At 38.3% G+C, this 12,144-nt stretch overlaps 1 long non-coding RNA gene across 1 annotated transcript; it reads right to left on the reverse strand.

The window, feature by feature from the left end:
* On the reverse strand, positions 8,421 to 9,562 carry LOC110268024. The gene is made up of 3 exons (XR_002356029.1): positions 9,119 to 9,562; positions 8,852 to 9,046; positions 8,421 to 8,754 (listed from the first exon to the last, which is right to left on the reverse strand). It is a non-coding gene; the product is annotated as an uncharacterized LOC110268024 (long non-coding RNA).

The raw sequence follows: 12,144 nt of genomic DNA on the forward strand, positions 1-12,144 counted from the left end.
GAAAATTTCTAACACCATGTAAAAAGGAAAAGAAAAAGAAGGAAAATATGAATAATGAAAAGAGAAAGAAAAGAGAAGAAAATATATATAAAATAATAAGAATGATAGAAAGAGAGAGAGGGGAGAAGAGAATAAAACCTTGTTAATGGAGGTGAGAGAGATAGAGAGTGAAAGGTGAGATAGAAAGAGGAAGGGGGATAGAAGGAATAAGGAGGGAAAAGGAAAATTAGGATTTGGAAGAGAGAGATAAGATAATCTGGCAATTTAGGTTGAGCTGTGCGGCGCATGCGACGCAGCCGCATGGGGCACGCGTTCGCGTGAAGGCGCCTCAAGTAAGGTGACGCGATCGTGTGGGTCACGCGGTCGCGTGACCCATGTTATGCTTCTGGCGCGAGTGCAGCCTCGCTCCAGCACAACTCTCTGTTCAAATTAATTTAATTGCCAAAATTGGAGTGACGCGATCGCGTGGGTCACGCGATCGCGTGAGTATGCGTCAGAAAGTGGATGACGCGGCCGCATTGGTGACGCGGTCGCGTGATAAGGTGTGTGCTTCCAGCACCAATCCAGCACCACTCTTGCACAATATTTCAGTGTGCACCCTTTTACGTTGAAAATTCAGGTCACGCGACCGCGTGGGGCACGCGGTCGCGTGGGAGGCCGTGGTTCCCATGCGAGGCGGACGCGTCAGCGACGCGGTCGTGTGGGGTGATTTGTGCCATTGGCACGCCTCCAGCGCTGCTCCTGTAAAACTCTCTGTTCATATTAATATTGTCTCCCATCTCCTTGCGACGCGGACACGTCGCTGATGCGGTCGCGTCGCGTGCTCGCTTTTTTTTTCTGAAAAATGAAGAATGCAGTGTTAATATGAATGTGATGCAAAACTCCAGGTTCAATATAATAAAATAAAATAAAACTAGAAAACAAATAAAACTAAATAAAAATGAAAAAGAAACGATCATACCATGGTGGGTTGTCTCCCACCTAGCACTTTTAGTTATTGTCCTTAAGTTGGACATTTGGGTAATCCTTTGTTATGGTGGCTTGTGCTTGAACTCATCCAGGAATCTCCACCAATGTTTATGATTCTAATGTCCTCCGAGATCCCAAACTAGGCGCAGAAAGCATTCAAGTAAATTAAAGCATGTGACAAGGCCCCAAGAGTGCTGATTTCTAGATTGGATTCTGGGGTCCCAAATCTTGCTTTTGCACCCGTCTTCTTGTTGATCATCATGATTCCATCCGGGTGGTAGGCAGTCTGAATTCTCACGTAAGCGGCCAAACAACTTCCTAGACCCATTCAGTTGAGCTTTACACCAACCTTTGCATTTAAACTTAAAGCTTCCAACCATGATGAACCTTGCAGGACAATTCTTATCACTGGCCATCTTCCTCTTACTCTTAATGCCACAAAGAGCTCTAAGTTGACCATCCGTCTCCAGTAGCCCATATTCAAGTGGGATTAGAAAGCTAAGGGATATGAATTTTACCCACTTAAATGTTGTGAAGGATGATGGCAACTTAGGGAAAATCTTCAACCATGATCTGCCTTGGAGGTTGTACGCTCTTCTCAACATCAACATCAAACACCGTGGAAGGAGGCTCTGTGACTGGACTTTCCAATGGAGGTACAACATCTCTTAAGTCTGCAACCACTTCTTCCTTTTTAATAATTGCTGCTTTGTCCAGTTGCTTAAGTATAAAATCGTACTCATCCTCGATGTTTTCTTTCTATGACAACTCCTTTCAACTATTCTTTCATCTTCAAGGGTCTCTCCTACCCTTACCCGTAGGGCCTCCTCTAGCTCTTTATGAAGTATGGATTCGCGAAGATGATCCCTTCTTTCCTGTTCCATATCAATAGCATAATTGGGATCATCTTGCTCTTGGATTGATGGATGTGGGTGCTCTTCCATGGATGGTGGTGATGGGATGGAGAGATTATTCTGTGGTTGACAAGGACGTGCACTAGAGCTTGAGGGTTGATTGTTGAAGGTATTCAGTGGTCTGATTTGGGTGAAGAGAGCTTGTATAGTAGAGTTTAGATCGGCAAGTGCTTTCTCCATGGAGGTTTGGGGTAGATAGGAGGGTTCAATTGGTTCATAAGGTGGTTGGTATGGTGGATGAGGGTTAGGGTCATATGGAGGTGAATGGTGGAAAAGGGCTTGTGAGTATGGTGGTCCAAAGTCATGTTGAGGAGAATGGAATAAAGGAGAATTAAAAATAAATAATTAAAGTCTCTAGAAAGCTGTTTTCAAACATGTAATAAATTCAGGAAGGAAATCTAAATGCATGCTAATTTAATGAATAAGTGGGTAAGGATCATGATAAAATCACACAATTAAACACAATATAAATCATAAAATAGTGGTTTATCAATGACCCGGAGTTCAAATACTTTGGTTAATTCTTATTTGGGGTTTCTAATTTGTGACAACAAAAAATTTTTTATGTGAGAATTGTTTGTTAATTTGGAGCTATGCTTACAATGAAGTAATTCTTTTCTATAAGAAGAAAATCTAGACCATCGAGCAATTCTTATCATCAATATCTCATCATAAATCATTCCAAGGATATAGTGCCTGGCACACTATCCACATCCAGCAAGTCCATTACCTCAAATCATCACCAATCATCACCAGTTCTCATCTCAATCCACTTTCATTTATCAACTCTCAACATTCCAAGGATATAGTGCCTGGCACACTCTCTTTCAATTATTATCATTCCAAGGATATAGTGTCTGGCACACTCTCAACATTCATCAGGATCATTCATTCCTTTTTGGAGTTCTCAACTCATCACATCTATCATCAACTCATAATTTCCATTCCGAACTCATCAGTTCATCAGTTTCTCAATTCATTATCGGCCATTACCCAGTTCACTACTCTTCCTTCTCTATCAACTAAACTCATCTTAATACACCAGAAACCTAGACCTCCGTTCACTAACTTTTCAAAGTAAAAACCCAAATAAATCCACCCAATACCTTCTCCATGCTTAACATCCAAAACAAGCCAAAAAGTCTTAAATAGGTGTCACAGAAGTTTACAAGCCTAATTCTCTGTCTCTAGACTCAAAACCGAAGTATCCTATAGATTTGAACTTAGTTGAAATAGTTTAGTTGAATAAAATAAAAAGAAAAATCATTTCTCTTGCAAAAACTAATTTTAAGTTTGAAATCTCTGCACCAAGATAGCAAGCTACCCTGTTCTTAGAAAATCTACCAAGAATCATATTTTCATTTGATGTATCTAAAATTTTTCAGAAATAAGCTAGACTCATAGAGCTTTAAAGTCTCATAGAAAAATCATTTTTCTGGAGAGAGTTATACTGATTACAAGTTTACTTTCAAAAACTAGTTTTGCTGTCAAAATAGCTAAGAGCTCTATTTTTAAAACGAGCACAACTCCTTCTACAAAATTTATAATAGTCTAAAATTTTGACACAAACAAGAAAACAGTCAAAGTCTCAATGTCCTTTTGGTCCAACTGAAAATTATGGCCAGGATTGGGAGATATATGCTTGGAAAGTTGCTGGTTTGATTATGTAGCAGCAAAAAATCAGTTTTAAAGTAACAAACTTTAAAAATTTATATCTCCTAATCCAACTTTTAAACTTTAACCATATTTTCCAAGATTTTTCTACACAACACAAAGATTCGAGAAAAATTAATCCCATGCAATTGTGATGGTTAGATCGTTCCCAAAAAGCGTCCGAAGCTGCTACCAGAAAATAGATTATGCAGAATTTTGCCAAACCTCAACTTTCAAAATATTTCAACCAAAAATCAAACCAAAACCATACCAACTCCAATTTACCTCATAACTCACCCTTTGTGTCACAATCTACCATTCATACCAATTTTTTTATTCACCCTTCAATATCCTCAACCTCAATATCAAATATATAACACTATAATCATTCCTCCACCACCACATTCATCAATTTTCTATTATCAAACACATAACAATACATTCATTTTTTTTAAATCAACACATTAATCAAATTCCATTCCACCATTTCCAATAATCATCATAATCAATTTCAATCTCAATCCTCAATACCATACTATCAATATCAACATTTCAATTCATCGACAACCCAAATCATCAAATCATCATACATTATCATACAACAATTCCAACAACCAATTTAATTCAATCCTATCCTATGGGTCAACTAGGCTAAGTGTCCAGGAACATTACATATTACATAAAAAATTGAAACCATACCTTGGCCGATTTTTAAATTCACCAAATACCAAAACGAAGCCACCAAGCTTGATCCAAAGCCTCAACCACTCCAACAAACACCAAAGCTCAAACTAACAACACATATATCACCAAAATCAAAATCTAAGATACACAAAACAACTAAACACAAGGGTTTAGTGAAACCTTACCTTATCCAATGAGATTAGGGAAAAAATCCATCAATTACCTGCTACTAGAGATAACCTAAACAAGCAAAACCATAAAATCTACTCAAAACCATAACCCCCAGAAATGCAGAATTATAGGGCTGGAAACTGGGAAGTGAGACACTATTTCTTACCAAGTTTGCCTAGATAAAAATGTAGAGCTCGACAAGAGCTTCACGTGGCCACAAACGGCTCGTCAATCGGAGGTCCGTAGCTCAAGTTATGGCTCCCGGAAGATTGACATGAATAGTAAAATCCCTCTTCTCCTCTCTTCCGCTAAAACCGCGCCTCCCTCTCTCATTTGGGTGGAAATGAGCTGAAAAGCACATTGAACGAGCCTTTATATGTTGGGCCTTGGATCCAACCTGGGCCCAGTCCAACCCGTTAGCGTTTTGGGTTTGTTTGGCCCACTTTGAGCCAAAACCTTTAAGATTAGTGCCCGGTTTTCAATTCTAAATTATTTTTGGTCCTTTCAAAACAATAAATCAACTTTCAAAAAATCTTATTTTTCTCAAAACACAGTACCGGACAGACTTAAACCAGTTTGACCGGTTCAGCTGCCGGTTTGCGGTTTTACTTGGTTTTTTGCAAAAAATACATTTCTAACTCAGAAAAAATTCATTGAAACCAAATTTCACCTTTTTATTTTCAAATTAAAACTTCTAAATTTTGAATCTATTCTAGGAACTTAAAATTATTATTTTTATTAAAACAGTTTTACGTTAAAAAATCCCGGTTCTTACATCCTCCCCTCCTTAAAAAGATTTTCGCCCTCGAAAATCGAATCACGCAATATATCCTCCTCGAAGCGCCCTACTGTGTCGATGTCCTCTTTTGCCTTCCGCTGCGTCACTCTGATTATCGTCATCAAGAGTCCAAAATTTTCCTTAAAACAAATACCGATTGTTGGAACATTTTCCAAAACAAGTTTATTCTAAACCAGCTCATTGTGAAAGCTTTTTCAAAAGGGTCAAAAATCATTTATTGAAAAGAAGATTACTTTAAATCACGATTTTCTTAAATAAAAACCTTTCAGTTGGAATCCTTCTTGATAAGATAAATCGAAAACCAAATTCACAATTGAACAAAACCAGAGACTCACTCTTCTTTTAAACCATAACATTTAAACCAAGAGTTCCGTCCATCTTGCAAAACCAAATCATGTAAACCGAAGTTCCAAACCAAATTTCAAAATCATTTTAACCTTTAAAACTGAAAATCATAGTTAACCGCAAAAGCATCCGTTGTTACTTCCGTTGCCACTAGTTCGGAGCCGCACCCATCGACCGATATGCCGCAACTCCACGAACTGGTTTTCCGGAACATGCTGAGCTCGTAGCACATAAGCTAGGTTAGCCATCCTCACTACCTCTCCGTTAACGTGATCGACCTCATCCATGAGTTGCCATTCGGGTTTCTTTTCCACACCAAACAATCGATATCAAGGTGATCAGTCTCAATACCTCATGCTTGGTGCTTCAATTATCCCCAAAAAGGCGCTCACAAACAAGCATGCTATGAAATATCAAGTAGATAACCTAAATAGCATGAAAGAAAAATGACCCAGAGCGTGCAACGAAACACAATCGGTCCATCCCTCAGGCTCACGAGGACAAACCGCTCTGATACCACTAAATGTAACACCCTAATTATCCTAAGCCTTACCTCTAGCCGTAAAGCAAAGGTTAATCAACGGTTACGACAATCCTAAGGCTTATACACACACACACACACACACACACACACATATATATATATATATATATAAAGAATAATATATTTTAGAAGCCTGATGAAGGATTAAGCTCAAAGACAGAATTACAAAAGCATGAAACGTTCACACGAAGCTAACGCATAAGATACAAGGTATAGGTATAAGAGAATAAAACATATATAAATATAAGAATATAATAATCATAGAGAACTAGCCGCAGCTTGTGGAGTTTAAGTCGACTAGTTACAAATAGAAAGATACAGAGTTTTAGAATTAAAACATCTTATACAACCTATCTCTCAAATAAGCCTCTAAGGCCATAAAGATAAATATACAAAAGGTGAGAGAATACTATGACGAAAGTAAAATAGAAATAAACAAGGAACCAACCATACTCCACTCTGTCACCATATTCGCAATCTCACCGAAGTAGATTACGACCTGCATCTGAAAAACAACAACAAAGTATGGAATGAGAACCGAAGGTTCTCAGTATGGTAACAGTGCCCAATGATGTAAGATGTAAGGCTCCGGGACGCCGAAGGCAACCCTAGAACTTCACATCACATACAGATATTCAAGCTTAAACGAAATAAATAACTTAAACCGTAAACAATAAATCAGGTTTTCTAAACTTAAAGGATTTCTAACTAGTACTAATCACACCGATGTATCCCACAGCCTTCACCAACCTAACCTCCGTGCGATCCCATCGCCACCTCCTACCAAATCTCCTCAACACCAGACAAACACAAGATAATGCAAGCAAGTAAAACACAGATAGTTTTCACATAAAGCAAGTAATTCAGGAAGCAAGTAGGCATGTTATACAATTAGGCAAACTCAAGAAATCAAAGCAAACAAGCATATAAAGATGCATATGATGAATGCCTATCCTATTGGCTCGTGATATTACTTGTCGATCCATAAATGCCAACCCGACACATCCTTTCGGATGTCGCCTTCCTGCCACTTCCGAGGATATAGCGCCTGACACGCTTTTGTTCCGAGGATATAGTGCTTGGCACACTCTTGCGGCAGAGAAGGAAAACAACAACATATATCTCATCACATCTATCATCAACTCATAATTTCCATTCCAAACTCATCAGTTCATCAGTTTCTCAATTCATTGTCGGCCATTACCCAGTTCACTACTCTTCCTTCTCTATCAACCAAACTCATCCTCAATACACCAGAAACCTAGACCTCTGTTCGCTAACTTTTCAAAGTAAAAACCTAAATAAATCCACCCAAGACCTTCTCCATGTTTAACATCCAAAAACAAGCCAAAAAGTCTTAAATAGGTGTCACAGAAGTTTACAAGCCTAATTCTCCGTCTCTAGACTCAAATGGAAGTATCCTATAGATTCGAAGCCCACAAAGCATTCACTTTTAAAAACATGTGGGCAGTACACCACCACGAACCCCACATACATCTCGACACTGGGCATGCGGTAAACCACCACGAACCTTGCCAGGTCAAAGCCCAACACAATTTCATTTTTATTTGAAAACCACATCACTCCTTATAATCTTTTCCAAAACCCCAAAAACCATTTCAGATTTAAACCTCTTTCAAAATACCAAAGGAATTGTCCATTAATTAAACCTCACAGTAGGGTTTTGAGACTTTAGGGAGGATGACAACCAATCTTATTCTTTAAAATTATTAAACTCCTTGAATCATAATTCCTTAAAATGTAGTTCTTTAATCAAACTCAAACATAAATCTTTTCTTACTAAATTAGATCCAAAGCATAGCCCTTTTTATTAATAGTTCGAACTCAAAACATAAATCTTTTCTCAATAAAGCTCAAAACATAATTCTTTCATTAATAATAAAACTTAAAGCATAGTTCATTCTGAAATAAATCGAAATAAAATAGTACGATTCTTAAATCAAATTTTCTCTTTAAGTAATGCTTCAAACAAAGTCTCAGAGTTTTCATAAAATTTTGGCAGCACCTCTCCTAAAACTCAGACTTTCGCCACCCTTCAAGGGTCCCAACCAAACCAAACCAAACGCATGTCAATCAATCAAATCACTTTCAAATTCTCAGAATCTTTTCCAATAGATCAACAAAACCCATTCCCAATATCTCGAAACATTTCAAACCCCAATTCATTTTCAACATCAAATTAAACCCCAAACCAAAAAAAAAAATTTTACATAGTATTTTATCAAACCAACTTCCTACCTCAATAATTAGAAAAAGCCACAGCCCAATCATCATCATAATAACCTTAATCCAAGTATAAATCCTAACTAAACATCTTCAATTAATCAATAAACCATTCAAACTCGTGTTTGCATTCATTCAAGGCAACTCAGTTCAATTCATAAGACTTACAAAATCATAAAAATATATTTTTCATATTAATATTAACTTAAAACAATTCTCGATAGTAAATTAAGTTTAGAAAATCGCCCCTACCTCGACTCGTCGAAACCAAAACCTAAACCTAAACGCATCAACAGAACTCTTTTCTCTCGACCTGAAACTAACGGCAACCACAAACCTCAGCTCCGCTTGCTTTCTTAGAAGCAGAAATAGCCTCAAACGCCACATGCAAACTCGGTTTCTAACTCCTAAAACCATTAACATCGTGAATACTTTATTACACAGAACAGAACACTAACGAAGAGGCTTTGGAAACGAAAATACTTACTGAACTAACAAAACGAAGCAGCTGCAAACTCCGAGCACGACATGCAGGGATCGATACACAACCCTACGACAGACAACGTCGCAACACCTCAGCATAAATTATCAAAACAGCGACAAAGGCTTCTTGAACAAAAAATGCTTATCAAGACAGAGGAAGAATGGCTGAATTGAAACAGTGGCAGTCTCCGAACCAGTTCGGCGACAGCCACGGCAGCCACCTCAAGCAGTAGCGGTGACCTGAATAACATGCAGCGACAATGAAGTTTCCGGAAAATCAACGGAAAGAAAAAACCAACTTAAAATCCTTACCGGCAGTGCGTTCTCTGGCGGCAGAGACAGCTTTGTCCCCTCTCATCCACAACCATCCTCGACGGAGACAGAAGCTGGCCGCGACGGCGGCGGTTCTGACGAAGGCGACGCTGGCGACGTGAACAGCGACTGGGCGCGGTGGTTGGACCTCAGCTTAGCCTCAGATCCTTCTCTCTCTCCTTCGCGTGTCCTTCTCTCGTGATGGAACAGTGGCGGTGACGGCGGAAAACACGGCAACGACGCGGTGGTGGTGACGAGGCGTGGTGCAGTGGCGGTGCGGCTTCTCTGCTTCCTCAAATTTGCGCTCTCTCTCTCAGATCTCCCTCTTGGCGGCGCAGCAGTGTCGATGGTGGCAGTGGTGCCCACCGGCACCGTCTCCTTCTTTTCCCCCTTCTACGCAGCTCCCCTCTCCTCTCATCCCTTTCTTTTTCTTCTCTCTCTTTTTTTTTTTTCTTTGTTTTGAGTGTTGGTGAGCTGGGTAGTGGGTTGTGTGGGCTAACCGTGGGTGTGGGGTGAGGTGAGTGTAGTTTAGTTAGTATTAGGTTCTATAAAATAATTTATGAACTTAAAATTGTATATAAATAAATATATAATTTGAAATTAGTTCATAATAACTTTTCAAAAGTTCTGGGTCTTACAATGTTTCTATCTATCTCACTTTATAAAATTTTTTCTTTATATTCCTTCCTTGAATCAAGCTTTTCATCTTTTTCTTAGCTTAGCTTCTTGGGTGCTTTGCACCGTTAGTTAAAAGTTTCGACTCTAAATGCTTTGTTTTCAAGTATTACCACTTAATACATAAGCACCACAATTATTTAATTAGAGGACTCTTTAAACTCGTTTGTTCATTTTCTTTAGTTTTCTTCTAATCATTGATGCTTAAAGCATTGAGCTTTGAGTGAATGCTTTGCACTTGAGTCTAGTCTTGACTCTAAGTATTTTATTTTCAAGTTTTGTGCTTGATTCATAAACACCACAAGTACTTGAATAATAAATTGTCATTGGTACTCAGAGCCTTCAACTTTCTCATTTTTCCCTTTTTCTTTACCTGTCTTAATTGATTTGCTTCTTCAAGGTTTCCAAAATTTAAAAAATTTCATAAAATGTCCTTGATGAAAACTTCAATTAAACAAATTCAAATGCAATTGAGTGAAAATAGTCATGCTAGCCTCCCAATACTTATATGCTCATGCTAGATTCTTCTTTAATTACCTTGTTTGTTTATGATCATGATGCTTAATTGCTTTGACTCATAAATTTCAAGATGGTAATTATGATGTAAAAGCAACATGTTACAATTCAAAATCAAACTATGCTTTTCCAAAAAGAAGAACACACATGCATATACAAGAAATGGAAGACAATCATGCAATTAAAATTATAGAAAATAAATAAGAGAAAAAGGAACTTAACCACCTTGTAGTTCATTTTCATTGTTGTCATTTTTCTCATATTCTCTCCCTCCAACACCAAACTTAGAATGATTGCTTGTCCTCAAGCAACAAGTGAGAAAAGTGGTGATGGAGTTGTGAATTAATCATGAATATCTTAAAACAATGATGTAAGTAGTGCATGTGTTTAGGCTGTAACACCCTAACTACTAAAGCTCACGCTTCCGGGTGCGCGACTATGATAGATCGGACATTACGATGACACTTATACTATTTAATACTAAAATATGAGCCTGTTTAAAACTTTAAACCGTGATACCGCTCCCAAAAATACTTTCGTTCGATAACGTACATCCATAAATACCATACAACTTACAACAATTCATAAAGAGTACATCCATATATATACATAAATATATATAAATGACTTTACAAGCATTAACCAATACAATTCCTATCCTTCTTACAAAATATATCAAGATAAAGGCGAGGGTACAATAAACCATAACTAAAACAATACAGAGCATCTCAACAACAAATAAATAAACTCTTCGTAACTTCTGCGCCCATATCCTGAAAGGGGAAAAATGTAGGGGGTGAGAACATCATCCTCGAAAGGGTTCTCAGTAGAGGGTTTTTGGGAATTACTGTAATAGGATACGTGAAGATAAACTGTACCAGTGATTAATAACCGTCTTATGCCTCTTTTCAAAAACAACGATTTACAATAAAAGAGGATTCGGAATTCTTTTCTAAAAGAGGAACAATTCAATTCTCAAAACTCAAAAACCTTTCAAAATGGTCTATTTATGTTGAACTAAAATAGCCTTTTGTATTTTTCCAAACCAGAAACACAAAACTAAAACCAACCATCAGTCCATTTCATTTCAACCACGGCCCTAGGCCCAAACAATCCAACCATCAACCAATCACCACAATCCAACAGAGTCCCAGTTGCAAACACAGATAGGAAGATGCAAGCACAAACAAACAGTTATTACAAGTAGAACAATTAGCAATTAATCACATAGGTAAACCAAGTATAATATGCACACGTAAACAATATCACATAAATGCATATGATGCATGCCTGTCCCTAGTGGCTGATGATATCATCTGTCGGTTATATAGCCAACCCGACACGTCCTGGTAGCTAACCATGGACAGAAACACCCATCGCGGAGCAAGTAGGTTTGAGCTACAACACCCTTGCTACTGCCCGCTCAACCCAGAGCCATCAGTGGAATAACCACTACTGCGGCTACTACCCAGGCGGGTGTTTAAAAGTTCAACCTGGAGCGAGTGGAATCACCACTACTACCGCTACTACCCAGGCGTCACAGTCTCTAACCTGGAGCAAATGGGACCAACCACAACCCTTGCTACTACCCAGGTATCTCAAGCATATATTCATTCAGTCCCAGCCATGGATCAACATCCATCTCAGCCATCCGGCTTAAATTCATAATTCATAATCAGCCATACGGCCCATAACTCATTCGGCACTCCGCCATAAATCAATATTATACACAGCCATTCCGGCTCATAACAAAATGGCACCTCCACCATTCAACATCATCAAAATCATAAAACCGGCATTTAAGCCACAAATCACTTTTTCTCAAATCGTTTCAC

Source organism: Arachis ipaensis, chromosome B10 (assembly GCF_000816755.2).
Source record: "Arachis ipaensis cultivar K30076 chromosome B10, Araip1.1, whole genome shotgun sequence".
Taxonomy (NCBI): Eukaryota; Viridiplantae; Streptophyta; class Magnoliopsida; order Fabales; family Fabaceae; genus Arachis; species Arachis ipaensis.